This window comes from Lactuca serriola, chromosome 8 (assembly GCF_051521515.1).
Source record: "Lactuca serriola cultivar US96UC23 chromosome 8, Lser_US96UC23_V15, whole genome shotgun sequence".
Classification (NCBI taxonomy): Eukaryota; Viridiplantae; Streptophyta; class Magnoliopsida; order Asterales; family Asteraceae; genus Lactuca; species Lactuca serriola.
Window position 1 is genome coordinate 56,478,137 of NC_136415.1, and position 15,893 is coordinate 56,494,029.

At 35.2% G+C, this 15,893-nt stretch overlaps 1 pseudogene; it reads right to left on the minus strand.

Annotated features, from left to right (window-relative positions):
* Positions 1-13,042: 13,042 nt before the first annotated feature.
* LOC145066912 (protein C2-DOMAIN ABA-RELATED 4 pseudogene) lies at positions 13,043-13,587 on the minus strand (annotated as a pseudogene).
* Positions 13,588-15,893: the final 2,306 nt, after the last annotated feature.

Below are 15,893 nucleotides of genomic sequence, written 5' to 3' on the forward strand. Positions count from 1 at the left end.
ATCTATGCATTAAGACTTACTGATTTGCTATCCAACTCTCATTGATTCAACCCACATCCCCAATATGTGGTCCTAGTAGGAATAGAAAAGATTTGATCACAATAAAGCTCACATCCAATAAACTTACGAACTCCTTGTTGCTCAGCTCATTGTGCTGGCTGGATAACTCTCACATGTTCATTGGCTCTAGACGATATGGGGATTTGACTATAAGGGTAGTTCTGGGGATCAAGTCGATACAGGATTCAACTTGACACTCGAAAGAAATCCCTGGAATGTCTTTGGGGAAGACATCAGGAAAGTTGCAGACTTTGGGGATGCTATCGAGGTCTTTAACTTTTTGTGTCCCATCAGCCACATGATTCAGGAATGCTTGGCATCCCTTTTGCAGATACTTCTGGGCCTTGGTGCAGGAAATGATACGAAGGTTCGAACAAATTTTATCACTAAAACTAGTGAGGACTTCTTCAGAGGGAAAGATTGAAACGAGTCACCATTTCGAATGCAAAGGACATCAGCACGATTTGGGGCTCAACCATCTCATGCTGGTTATGACATCGTAGCTTTTTATGGAGACTGATATGAAGTTTATGGGGAAAGGAATGATCGTCTAAGTACATCCTATGATACATGTTTTTGAGGACAAAACAGTGATAGGACCTTGATACAAAAATAATCGTTAATTGAAATATAATTGTTGTCATCATAACTGAAACTGAGATTACACATATTTCGGAACCCTTGACCTTAAAGTGGGTCTAAGCCATTCTAACAGGGAAAAAGTCCTGGCAACATGAAGGACAGAGATGTTTACAGAAAAGAGCTACTTAGAACATAATTATGAAAGTTGTTCCTTAGACCGAAAAGGAAGGATGAGTAGAGTCTTCTCCTATAGACGACAGGCATTCCTCGGATGGATCCTTAAGTTAGCCAGCTGGCGCTCCATGTCAAGCAGGTGGCTCTCGTATACTATTTGGCGTGCTCGGAGCTCCATGACCTCAGCTCGAGTGGTAGATAGCTCTTGTTGCAGAGCTTCATTGTCCCTCATAGTTCTCCCATGACCAACTTCGAGATTGCGAATACGGTTTGTGTTGGCATCCGAGTCTGCGTCAAGCTCCATAGTTTGCTAAAGGGTTGTCACACTTAGCTCCACATTGTGAGCCACTTGACGGACTATGATCGGAAGGGCTCTGTCTGCGGAGCCTCCCTCATTCATGTTGTAGAAGCGACGATCCGCTTCGTACGGACGGGGTTAGCCTTGTTCGTGACTCCATCTATCCAAGCTTCTGACCCACATAGGCGTTAGGCCTTCGAACTCAAGTCGGGGGTTAGGATTTGGTATCGAGGCTACTGTAGGTAGGTTCTCGACTTCAGGTTCTGGGTCGGCCTCTTCGGGTAATTGTTCTGCGAAGTCATCGTCCAAGGGATTTTCATGATTTTCTTCTGACTCTACCTCGAGCCATCCAGCATTTCCTTGGTTGGGAAAATACGGGTCACCAGGGAGATGGAATCCGGCCATGCTATCTACGCAAGATAAGGGGTAAAGGGATAGTTATTAGGCATCGAATCTAATAATACTTCCAATGTATTATATTTTCATGATTGATTCTTGAGGGATGGATTCTTGGGTAAGTTTCCGGTTCGATCGTTATAGCATCCTAAAATACTCCTATAGTAGTTTAACCCTTATGTTTGACTCTAGAAATTTTCTGGTACCTAGGTAAGTTTTAGACTTGTTACTACACCACAATCACTCCAAATCACATATTGGTCATGTCTTGAATGAATATAGTTGATCAGGCTATATTGACCCTAGACATGATTACAAAACTGGCCAGGTTTAACCACGATGTCCAACATCCAAATACTTTTGTTTTGTTCTACTTATGCACTGGTTCGGGTACTTAGGTATACTTGTATACTTTTTATAAAATACTTATATTTTTGAAAGTATACTTTTAGTTTAGAGCACTTAGGCCACCTTAATGTTTATAGTTGTATACCATGTATGGTTCGGTATACTTAGTTCACTATAAACAAGAGCTCTGATACCAATTCGTCACACCCCAAAACCGGAACGGCGGAAACGTTCTGGGGTGGAGGACGTCATGTGTAGTATCACAACAATTTTATCATAGCAAGCATAGTAAACACAACCAAACATTGAATACATATATGAACAAGGTTTACATTGTCTTAGTACATAGTTTTGTTCATATCCAAAGTAAAATAGAAGGACGTGACTCTTACGCTCCGACTTCTCCACTCTCCTAAAAGTACCTGTCTACTAATCCCTTGAGAATACAAACAGTTTTGAAAAGAATATCAGCATAAAGCTGGTGAGTTCATAAGCATTTAGTTTTTATGGAAAATGTTTCTTTGATCCTTTTAAAAAGTGTTCCTCAAGAAAATCCTATATTTTCTTATAAAAAGCAGTTTTGAAAGAGTATCTATTAGTAGAATATAAACCATCAGTTTTAGAAATACCAGTGTTATCCTGGGAAAATCCCATATTTTCCCTAAAAACAGGTTATCCGTCCTAGAGGTAGAGATGCAAGTTTAGAAATCCCTGATTACTATCAGTATGTATAAATGTTGTTTTATTACTCAAAATAAAACAAATGAAGAGTAGATTCAGTAAACCAAAGTTAGTTTATACTTATTTGCGAGTCGTATAACCATACTTGATATGACCGAGAGACCTTTATAACATTCTTCAGGCGTTAAGCTAAATGACATTTTTTCACCACATGCATGCCTGCCTAACTGTAGCTAGCAGTTCTGGTGTGGGATTGTTAGTCCCGAATAGATCTATTCACAAATCTCATGCTCTCGCTCCAGTTGACTCTGGTTATACTAAAAGGATTTATCCCTGTACACCTAAGGGTACAGTATTGAAGTAGCGCCTCACAACTCGGTATAATCTAGTTCACTAGTGGGAAAACAGTATAAAACACTAATTATTCTTGAATAAATGTACTTTATGCTCCTGAGGAAATATATAACATAAACTAAATTTGTCATAGTTTATACATATTCACCCATGAAATCTGATTTGGTAGAAACTGCCTAGAGGGTTATCCCAAACTATACCCATTATAGTTTATTAGAGTCGATATAGAAAATGCTTTGTAAAAACCTTTCTGAAAGCGATGAAGTTGGATTTCCAAATTAAGAATTTCCCTTATGCTCATCATATTACAAAAGGGATAAAATATCTGAATATGATATTAAACATGGAAATCATTAATTGTATTAATAAGTTTAAAACTTAATAAAATACTTTGAGTTTGGCTTGTATCCCCCCCCCCCTGAAAACATTAAAAACACGGAAAAATGTAGGGGTGTGAACTCACCGTTTGACGTGTGATTCGAATGTAGGATCGTTAGGGATGTTGAGTGTCAAGTGCAACCTCGAGCACAAACAGACCCTATTTAACATATAACGATGTATGGACATAATTAGTGTATAATACAACTATTCATGATAAGCGACACCCTACGGGACTAGGAAACACTTGGTACAAGTGTTACAATCACATATGATTGTATGAAGGGAGTGTAAGGCCATACAAAAGAGTGTGTGGTTGGAGTGTGTGGTCAGAGTGTGTGGTCGGAGTGTGTGGTCGGAGTGTGTGGTCAGAGTGTGTGGTCAGAGTGTGTGGTCAGAGTGTGTGGTCGTACCCCTTCATGATCATGCTAAAGTGGTCGACTTTAAGGTGAATCAAGGCTCAAATCATGAAGTCTTTCAAGTATAGCAAGCTAAAAGGATGCAATACTTACATTTTTTAAGCCTTAGAAGTTTTTGTGGTTGATTCAAGTAGAGAGAGCGAGAGAGAGAGAGAGAGAGAGAGAGAGGTGTACGATTGAGGAGAGGGGAAATGAAGTGAAAATGAGCCTCATCTATATATAGATAATGGGTGTGCGGCCACACACTCGGGTGTACGGCCACACACTCGGGTGATGAGTGTGTGGCCACACACTCCTCTTGAGGGAGTGTTTGGCCTTTTGCAACCCTAAATCTTAAACCAACCCATCCATAAGTCAAACTTTTGTTGTATAAGGCTTTAGATCATCCAAACAGACTCAAAACAATGCTAAAAGATAGCTGAAACGAGTTTAACATTGATAGTATTGAATAGGTCAACAAAGTAGAAATTATGCGGTGTCATAGTAACCAATGAAAACACACCTCTTACTTCTAGGTTCTAGCTTGTCATGAGTCTCTTGTCTGAAGAAAGCTTCACAACCCCAAAACTTGATGTGGGCTAGTGAGGTAACTTTCCCTGTCCACATCTCGTAAGGTATTTTGGAAACCTTCTTGATAGGGACAAGATTAAGGATATGGGCGGATGTCTCTAAGGAATACCCCTAGAAAGAAATAGGAAGAGATGATCGAATCATCATGGAATAAACCATGTCTAACAAGGTCCGATTACGCCTCTTAGCCACATAATTAAGTTTTTGTGTCCTAGGAGGAGTCAAGTGTGAAACTATTCCACATTCCTTTAGATAGTCGTGGAAATTGATATTAAGATACTCTCCGCCACGGTCTGATCGAAGCATCTTTATCTTCCCGCCCAATTGATTCTCGACCTCGTGTTTAAACTCTTTGAACTTTTCAAAAGTTTCTGATTTATGTTTGATTAAGTAGATATACCCATATCTGCTATAATCATCCGTAAATGTCATGTAGAATCGATTAGCATCCCTTTTGGTTGATCTGATGGGTCCACAGACATCTACGTGTATGAGATCCAAAAACCATTCACCTCTTTCAGTAGATCCGGTGAAAGGTGACTTTGCCATCTTACCCAAAAGACAAGACCCGCATTCATCATCTGATCTTAAGTCAAATGTTTCCAACACTCCATCCTTTTGGAGTTGGGCGATGCGTCTCTGGTAAATGTGTCCAAGATGAAAATGCCACAAGCACACTTTGTCTACACCATCAAAAGAATCAATATGAAATACACTATTGCCTAAGCTATCAACATAAATCACAGTTTCATACACACCATCACAATGAAAAGATTTAAACATAAAAACACCATTTTTTATAAACTAAAATCGAACCGTGCACATCATCAAATGAATATTGAAAACCTTGTTTGAACAATGAATGAAAAGAAATAATGTTTCTTTTTATTTCTGATGAATAACAACAATTAATCAAATCTAATCTAACATCACCACCGAGCACTAGACCAAAAGTTCCAATCTTGGTAACATGTGAAGATCGCCTATTCCCTATGATCAGATTTATTTTTCCATGCTCCACCTCCTCAATTTCTCTCAGCCCCTGCGAATCAGAACAAATCTGGAAACTACATCCTGTGTCAAGGACCCATAACGAGTAAGTTGTGAGTTATTAACTTGAATAGTGAATATACCTATCGGCGATGGATTGACCTTGCCATCCTTGATGTCCTGCATGTATTTAGGGAAACTTCTTTTTCCAATGGCCCTTCTCATTGCAATATTATCAAGTGGCCTCCTTAGGATCAGATACAGCTAAAATATCAACGTTGGGCTTTGCCTTTGACCCACTTCTAGACCCTTTAGCATGGGCCTTGCCTTTCCAAGTTGATTGAGGATTAGTCTTCATCTTCTTTCCTCTATTATGTCCAATGGCAAGGACATAAGCACTTATCGCAGAAGGGGTCTGATTTTTCTTCATCCCGGCTCAGGAGTTTGCAACAAGATACGGAGTTGGGTCAAGGTGGTCTCTATGTTGTTTAAATGATTAAGATAAACTAATCACAACTGGGAGGCAAAGATTTCAGGACCATATCTATGGCCAACTCTTTGTTAAAAGACACACTAAGCTTTTCCAGACACTCCACATATCTCTGCACATGGGTGCACATAGATTCTCCTTCCTTCAACTTGCATGCGATCAACGACTTGACGACATCATACCTCTCTTGATGTGCTTTCTTGTGAAATTTTTCTGCAAGATCCAAGCACATCTCGTATGGCCAGTAGTCCTCATAGGACTTTTGCAACTCAAGTACCATGGTTGAAACCATGATGCAAGCAACCTTTGTTGCGTCGTCATAGTGTTTCTTGTAAGTAACAAGCTCTTCATGAGTAGCAATTGACTCATCGATTTCAAACAGAGGTTTTTCGTGAACATATTCTTTGTTCTCATATCGAATAGTCATCTTGACATTTCGCATCCAGTTCATATAGTTAGGACCAACTAATTTCTATTTGGAAAGGTGTGAGAGGAGGGTGAAGTTTTAGTTGTTGGTGGAGGATTGAGTAACAGACTTATCAGCAGATGTTGACATCTACAAAGGAGAGATAGTTTTAGTTAGTTGATATAAATCATTAATATTTTAACCCAACATAAATATTTAAGGCTACGATCCAATATAACAATTCACAACTAAGAAGATAGATGCTATAATCTTATTATGAACTTATGAAGGTAGGAAAAACAATTCACCAATTTCAATCTATGAAATTCCTAAATCTTTTGAGATTCATTGAATCTTATCAACGGCATGTTTAATATCAGATTATGCTCTTCTATTTGTGACGGTGATGTCGAGGATCACAAACAAGATGTGAATAACCATGCAAACATGCTTCACAGCCTTAATGTCATTTATCATCTCTTATTAATGTGCCGGTTAACCACGCGTACTCCATTAACAATGATAATTTTCGAGATGCCCGTCATTTCTCTTTAAAGTCCCTATTATTGTACCGGTCAATCACACGCTCCACTAACTACATATTAAAGTATGATGTGCGTTTTCATGGTTAGCATACTTTTCACATTTTTCCTAATGTAACTAGAGTGGGATTTAAAATAGTTTTGTTACTTTATATCATTTTACTTTTAATGAGATAATGTCTTATCAAACCCGTTCGGCTAACGACCCTCCACCACACAGGAGAGCGGTGGGTGAGAATAGACACTCATTCAACGACCATTTTATAGGCCTCTTCCTTATACCCTATTTATAACATTGTTTCGTGAATGAGGCTTACTATGATTTGACTGACTTTTCTTATACATATAGTAATTAAAGTACTTTTAGTGATATATATGATGTCTATTTTAAAACTTTTCAAAATGCAAGCTTTAAATATTAATTATCTAAATTAAACATTTTAATTAAATAATACTATTTATAATTTATATATTAAACTCATAATATATTAACAAATTGTTTGTTAATCATATAATAAACCAATAAATCAACGTCTATCTCCAAAAGTCATTCTAGTCGATTACTATTTTTGAGGGCAACCCAAAAGGACTTCACTTTTAATTCAAGTATATACCAATTTAGTTATTGACTTAGACACCTAATCCAACATTATATATTTTATAGTAGAATAATGACATAAAAATGAATATACAAATACTTATATGTTAATATTCACATTATAATTACTATGATACTACACATATTGAATTCAAAGCTGAATAATAACATTAAATTGGTGTTCTCATATTCTCATTTTAACTTAACCCTATACACACACACACACACACACACACACACACACATATATATATATATATATATATATATATATACATATATACATACTAACCGTTTACCCGCGCTAAGCGCCGGGCGGCAAAGAGTTTCTTTCGGAAGATAGTTTTAATGTGATGATTAGTTTCTTTTAGACGTGAGTTATTTATTGCGACCTTTTGGTAGACTATTTTGTGTCGAATAGTTTATTTCAACGGATAGTTTCTTGCTAGGTGCATAGTCATACAATACGACGAAAGTTGAGTCTGCATTTGGAATTTCATCTAAAACAATAGATCGATTTTACTTTCTTGTATAACATCGACTTTCATTTGTTCCGATTATAGCATTGTACTATGAACTTCATTATTTTTTGTACTTATATTGCTCATTTTTTTCAATTATACAAAAACATACAAACTTATTTTTCGTTCACTATACCAACATACATTCATTGCATTTATTTTTGCAGTAAGTTCGAGTACAATAACATTAGAAGGTTAACTACAACAAATAGCAATGTAGTTCCATTGTGTCGCTGAATTTCCTCCATGAAAAAAAATAGATAATAGAAAATGTGAAAAAAAATTTGTACTCGATAGATTCATAATAGCATTAGACAATGTCAAAGCTGAGTGACGACATCAACATGGCTAATGGAGCGTCACTGTGTGGTTTGGGGTATGTGGTTAACATAAGAAATTTACGAGATAAAAGAGAGGTACAATGGAGTCAGGCCAATATATAGGGAGATACAGTGCGAGATATGGGGAAATCAGAATTAAAAGTTAAATCACATAATGGATCCTCTTTAAATTCACATACTCGTCATAATGGAGATGAGTATAAAGTGTCTGGTCCAAAAATAGGAATTAAAACCATTTTTTCCTGTTGTGTTCCAAATTTTAAGCAAAGAAAATACGACAATAATATCCATGTGTTCCATAAGCAATTCTTCCAACCACAACATCAGTCATGTTTTCAGTGAATTAAAGAAAAGGTTAGCATATACAAGATAATAATGGGCTTTAACATGAGTTTACAAAATAATCATGGTTTTGCAATATCCATATAACAACATGACCAAGGAGGTAACTTTCCATTAGTGAGTGCAAGAACTTGCTAATCTTTTAAAGAATTTGATATCCAAACTAAAAAAAATCAGCACTTTTAGATGTTATGTTAACAAAGTGTAGCTCATCCTATGGTAACAACTACAATTTAACCGATTTGAGTCTTGCACGGGCTCCTAAATAAACCTTTTACGATTGCAATGCAAGTATGTTACACCAATAGTTTAGAAAATCAAAGTTTCCTAGATTCCTACAAATCATTCAACATCCTTTTGATAAATCCACCTAACCATCATGTGAGAAACTGTCATATAAGACTCTGCTTCCATTCAGTTAATATGGTGTTCCTTATAAATGTTTAATGACATTCAGTTGCATGTGTACATAAACAACGCTTTTAATAGATATAAAAAGGAATAATGATCAGTTTGACTAAACAAAATGACAAGAGCAAAAAAATGTCGTTTTGGATGTATTTGTAATCCAAATCCTACAAGCCTCACAAATTCTATTATGTCATATTTTGACACATTTAATATCATTTCTTTTTTTTTCAAAACATGACAATCAACATAAATTACAAACCGTAAACAACTTTTCTAAACAACAAACTTTCAGTGGTTAAAACCAAAAGAAAAAACTTTTTGGTGGTTAAAACAAAAAACTATAATGGTTTTATGGACTTTGCCCAAATCTATTTTTGAAAATAAAAAGTTGTTTTTTAGGGTCATGTGAGACTATAGTTGATTTTGTAATTTTGATCCTAAAACTGGAAGGAAACTACATATTTGGTCCATGATGTACATTTTTCTCTCAGATTTTGTTTAACGGAAAAACGGCCAATATTAAATAAATGAGCATCTATTAACTTTATTAATTCAGGGACGAAAATTGTTATGGAAGATGAAATTAAGGACCAATAATGAAATCATGTTCGTTTTTAAGGCCAAAACTGGAGATACAACAAAACTAAGGAACCACCCATATCATGTGGAAGCACCCAGAATGTTCTGACCAAGGTTACATCATCCCACGTGGAATGAATATTATTGTAATAATCAATGGTCATAAATTAAATTAAAATGTCATTGCAATTTTATAAAAAGAACATATCAAGTTAGCAAGAAACTTGTTAAGGGGATAGTTTCGGAACAATGTGAATAAACAAATTTGACATTAGGGCACCATACCTCGTTCATGGTATAAGTTGCTACTGACACCCAAATCCAGACTTTACAAGATTTAATAAAAAAAATAAACTATTGAGTTGAAAATATACACTTATCGGTTTAAAAGTAGCAAAAACAATACTTTTAATGTTCAGATGCCAAGTCAATTCCCTATTCTAGCTTATTCTCATACTTGTGAGGGTAGTGATGGTATGTAAGGGAAATGTCATCCTTGTAGCCTTTCCAATGCTTTCTACAGTGATGGAGAGATTTAATAACAAAAAACATGGTAAAATTAGAAATAGAAAATGTGTAGGTTGTTTTTGGAGAATTAGAAATTTAGAATAAATAGAAACAATACCTATCCTAATCCCAGAATCCACTTTCAAATTATACAGAACAATATAGCTTGTTACCTGACCTATAACCAAGCTATTTTTTCAGGTACCCACCATATTCAACTTTGAATCACCAATGTTATATAATTCTATCAGCTCCCACAATTACTCCAAGTGCAAGAACGTGTGCACTTCTCACATCCCAATTTTTGTTGGAGACACACCCAAACATCTAAAAAAAACATCATATATGACAAGTTAACTGAAGAGTTAAATAAGTAATACATACTTTAACTAAACTTTATAAACCAACTCTCATGATGGGTCTCTAAAAAGGAAAAAGTGAAAAGCCTAGCAAAAATTGAAAATTACTTTTTAAAATTTCTACCAAAAGTTAAACTAATGACATATAGATCATCATTTTGGTTCCTATGGTCTTAATCTGACTAATGTTGTTTTATTTTCTACTTATATCCATATTGGAACCATACATAAGCAAGCATAAAATAAAGTAATAAAAATTAATTTCGTGTCATATAGAACCAACATTTCAACCATTCAAGAGGTATTTTAATTTGACTTTAGGGTGCAAAATGGTCGTTTTCCTACTTCAAGATTCATGTAACTTATATTTAATTCCTCAAATAAAATAAATGAAAAATCATAACAGCATTTATTAAGTAAACACAAACTATAACATACTCCAAAAAGTGCATTATTTGATGTTTTTCTCAACAAAACGACCAAAAAGTTGACCTTCGAATTGTTCTTTTATAGCATTAAATGTAGATATTGTCTTCAAAACTTATGGATGAAAGTCAGATTGAAAAACATAGCTACCATTAGTGTTCCCCCAAATCTAGTAAACCTAACTACAAACTCCACAAAGGCAGGTCACTTCAAAGATTATGATTCACAAAACACCAAAATCAACATTTGGTTTATGAATTTAACAATAATATAATCTTGATAAACTTTTGATAATGAAAATTTGAAATCATTATATAAAAATATGAGATGAAATCAAAGATATCACATGCTGATTCTTGTAAAAACATGAAATACAAACATAAAGGTTAAAAGGGCAAAATGGTAAATTTTATGTAGCATTCAAGATATAAAGAAACAAATTATAGAGGACAAGATCTCAAACCTGCAAGCTTTAAATGAGTGACAATTCCCCTGTATCTACTCAAGACTTCCTCAAATCCATTACAAACCCTTCTTCAGGATAAAAGCATAAAACATCTTGATTGTATGTTGATGCTGCCGTTTTATAACAAAAGTTGTAAGATTTTTATGAAGATATATTTTTATTTTATTATGAATTGTAAATAATGAAATTACTATACCGTCTCAAAAACCATAACAGGGAATCAAGTTATCTTCATCAAAGGCAGCAAATGTTTCCCAATAATGGCTATTGCTTCTTCATGGGGATTTAAATCATCTCCAATATGATGTAGGCTTTTTCTATTAAAAGACCTTGAACCTATTTGTAAGTAACTGGTTAGTTAGACTTAGTGTGCTTCTTATACAGTATCACATCACAAAAAAGGAAAAAGAACAAAAAGGGTAATAACGTAAGTGTTACCGGTACATTCATTGCTCTTAGTGAATTCGATACCAACAATTAGGTTATAAGATTCGAGCCCTACACCAGGAAGACCTTCAGTCACCTCTGCAAAAAATTTGGAAGTGTCATTTTAGTAATTGTGGAAGCTTTCAACTAAACCTACAAGATAACAGTCCATATGAATGTGATAATTTCCACTATCACACACACACACACACATAAATGTAGCAACAACTTGCACAGACTACAATACAATGCATAATATTACAAAAGTATAACATATTTTTGGAAAAAAAATCTCTCCAAGAATCATTAGCATACCAGAAGTCATCAAAATACTAAAGACAAAATCAATTATCCAAATTCTATATAAGATTGACATATCTAGTGACCATATGATAGGATAAATCACATTTTGCAAACTGTATAAGAAAAATTCATAAAATTCTACATGTTCCTATGAACTGTATTTATCTGCAAACCTTGAATACATCCGCTCAAGCTTCTTCTATGGTTTATGGGGTTGACCATAGGCGATGGTGTAGGTGCAGGGGGGGCTACGGGTGCATGATAATGTTGAGGATAAGTAGGATAAGCCTCCTGCACAGGATAATTATGAATGTTTGTGGCAACTATGAATACGATTGTTGCGAATAGTTTCTGTATTGACTTCTAGTAAAAGATGATGTTGATTGGAACGATGGTGACAATAGATACTGAATACACAAAATTTGATTAACAAAACCAAAGAGAAATTTAATTATAAGTAAATCTAGCTTAACTTTCAACACCATTGATAGTTAATAGATCATTTCCCAGTAGGAAGATAGATTGCACTAAATATTTAGCATCAATGTAATGTAGGAAAAAAAAATGGCACCCGACAAAAGGCACTAATGCCTCTAATTCATACAACACTCCTTAAAAATCATCAAAGATAAAGTATGAATTGTTTAGAGGAAAGAGAATAAATATCACATAAAGTTTTATCAAAACGACAACATGAACTAAACTTCCATCAAAAACCATTGTCAAAGGAGGAGTAAGACGTATTGCTCTGTAACAATCAAAGTCACCTGCAACACAATTATACCAGAAGATAAATGAAAGTGTATTTAATAAAAGAAAATTACAGAAAAAATATTAATAAAAGACAAAATGACAATTTATAATGGTTTGATCATTACCTGCATTGTACAGATTGAATCTACAACTACAACATAGATCTCTAGAAACGAATGAAATAACTACATAAGCATATATCAATGGAGTGAGGGCTAATTAGTAATTACATACGTTTATTACCACCACCAGGAACGTCAATCCAACTAAATTTATTTTCAATTTCACCACTTTCAACATTTCGTAATCTAAGAACCATGTTTTAGGCAACTCTTCCATCTGTCCATGTTATGTAGCATTCTTCAGCCAAGCAATTGGTCCTCATTGGTTTCACAGTTGTGATGATCGTGTTGTTTAAGATATTAGAATTCAAATGCATCCTCACAGCTTCCAAGAATGGAGTGAATTCGAATTCTGCATCCCTTATTCTATCATCGACTGAAAATAGATCCATATCATATACTTCCTGTTTAACAATATTGTTTCAAAATCTGAAATCAATTTAAGGGAAGAGAATCAAGAGATTGAAGAACAGGCTACGAGTTTAACGGGAAGAGGCTCTACAATCGAGAGAGTTAAATCTTCACCCCACACAGGATTTAGGTTTTTCTTCACCACTCGAGTCTTCAATTTCTATACAAAAAATTAGGAAAAAGTTGTTTTTATTATCAGAATGGTGGACAGTGACTCGCTAATAGTTTGTAGTGACGACGACCAGATGGTGGTTGAATGTGGCGGGAGGATAGGGTTAGGGCTACTCGTATTGACAAAAGCTAAAAGCAAGGAGAAAACGGGGGTTGCGAACATCGGTGACGGAAAAGGTGGACTTCCAGGGTATCGTCGATTCTGAAGCAATCAGGAAGGAGACGCAAAGAAGAGGGGTTCGATTTCCTTCTGATGGCGATTGTTGTGTGTAGTGTTGTGCGTAGAGAAGATTAGGGCAACATCGAAGAGATAAGGTAATACGGTGTATACGTATAATATGTGATTATAAGCTTAATATTATTGTACATGAGGTAATAAGTATTGTACCTCTTAATTTTCAAGAAATAGGCAATATGTTTAATTATATAGTAAAGATAAAGATGTATATATATATATATATATATATATATATATAGGTTCATCTAAAACTAGATTTATTGTGTAAACCTAATAACTAGTTTCATCCGGTGGATCATTACTTATCTAACCATCGTTTAATGTTAAATAATTAGTGTCAAATGTATGTTGAATAATTAGTGTCAAATGTTAGATTAGTTTATTCATAAATTTATTAAAGGTAGGATTAAATCAAATACTAAATTCATGCAAATGATAATTGTCATATTAGTCTTTGTAATATGTTAGAGTATTATCGTCTTCATCGATTCAAATTCTACTTTATCATATGTGGTCTAAATTCTGATTAGTAATAAACAATACCATAAGATGTCTAATCCTAGGCCTCTTATGTGATGCTTTGTTTGTGGTCATATTATTTATCTTGATTCACATAATTGCCCATTGAAGAAGTGGAAAAAAGATGAAACCGTTCATTTGTCAAAGCGTAGTACGTTTACCATTTATACTTTGTTTAATGTTTGATGCATCCCTATAATAATATCAAGATTTTATTGTATTTTTTTGTAATAATTGTGAATACAATTTTAAATGTTGTTAGTTTCATATTATGTGGCAGGATTACAACCATCTGTTGTTAGTCATAAACAAATTAATATAATTCAACATCGAATTTTGTTCTTAGAACATAGTAGTAACTGTTGTCATGATAACAGTAATCGTAATGTTGATGGTGATATTTACCATTCAAATTCTCAATCTAATACCGTTGATGAAGATGTTATAAGTAGGTGTGATCATCCTAAAACTCCTAAAGGTTTACTAATTATTATTATTATTAGAACATATTCTTTAATGAACTAAATGATGTGTAACATCCTGAGATTTGGTAGGTATTCCCGAACCCTCTTCTATATTTTCCTTGTCATTTATAGTCCTTGGGGTGGAAGTGAAGAGCCAAGATAAGTTAAGGACCAAGTTTGCAAACTTGGGCCAAAATGGAGTACGTTGCGCGTACATAAGCGTATGCTAAGCGTATTAAGGCCCGCCTTAGTACGTTGGGCGTACAGATGTCTAGTTGAAACCCTAATATTTAGGGTTTGAGGCCTATATAAGCAAGATAATGAGCACCAATACCCCTCTTATCTCAGCCTCCATAGACCAACTCGTCTTTCCCAAAACCCTAGCCTTCCCTTTATGTCTTTAAGGTCATTTGTGTGTTCTTGAGTACTTTAAGAGGGAATCTTTGCACCAAAGAGTTGAAGGAAGAGACCAAGCTTGTAGATCTGAAGTTAGCTCGTGCTCAAGAAGCTCCAGAAGGTATAAAGTTCCAAACTTTATGCTTATATGATTAGATCTCTCCATTTGCTTTAAAAGACCCATTTCTTGTCCCAAAAACCACAAGTTGGTGCATGTTGTGTTTTAGATGAAAAGGACCGTCCTTTTGGGCTCTTGAGGGGACATTGAATGATAAAAATGAGGTCCCATCAGCTGAATGTGTCCCATGCATGGAAAATAAGGTCTTAATGGATTAATATCAAGCATTAAGAACTTCATGGACGTCCAAAGTGATAAAGTTCACGACTTTATGGATCCTAGGCATGTTAGGTATCTGGATCTGAAGTTTGGGCTTAAGTGCTTACGCCATTAAGCACTTAATAAGGTTTTGGAAAATCGTCCAGTACATCCAGCATAAATCCAGTACGCCCAGCATACTTGGTCAACCACCCCGATGGTGGTCAACGTTGGATGAGTACGCCCCGCGTACGTCCTCTGTTTGGGTTGTTGTCAAATGGGCTTCGGATTTGGGTTGTTTATGGTCTAATGCATTTGGGCCTTTTTTGGACTCTGTAAATGAGATATTTTGGGCCAGGTAGTGATAGTGGATCATGGGGTTAGGCCCAATTAGGAGGTTGGGCCCAATTTGGTAAATTTGGCCGATAATGGGCTTTTATATGGACTTTCCAGTAAAGGATTGGGTATTTAGGCCTTGGCCCAATAACGCGAGTGGACTTAATGAATGGTGTGGCCATTTAGTCAAGAAGGTTATG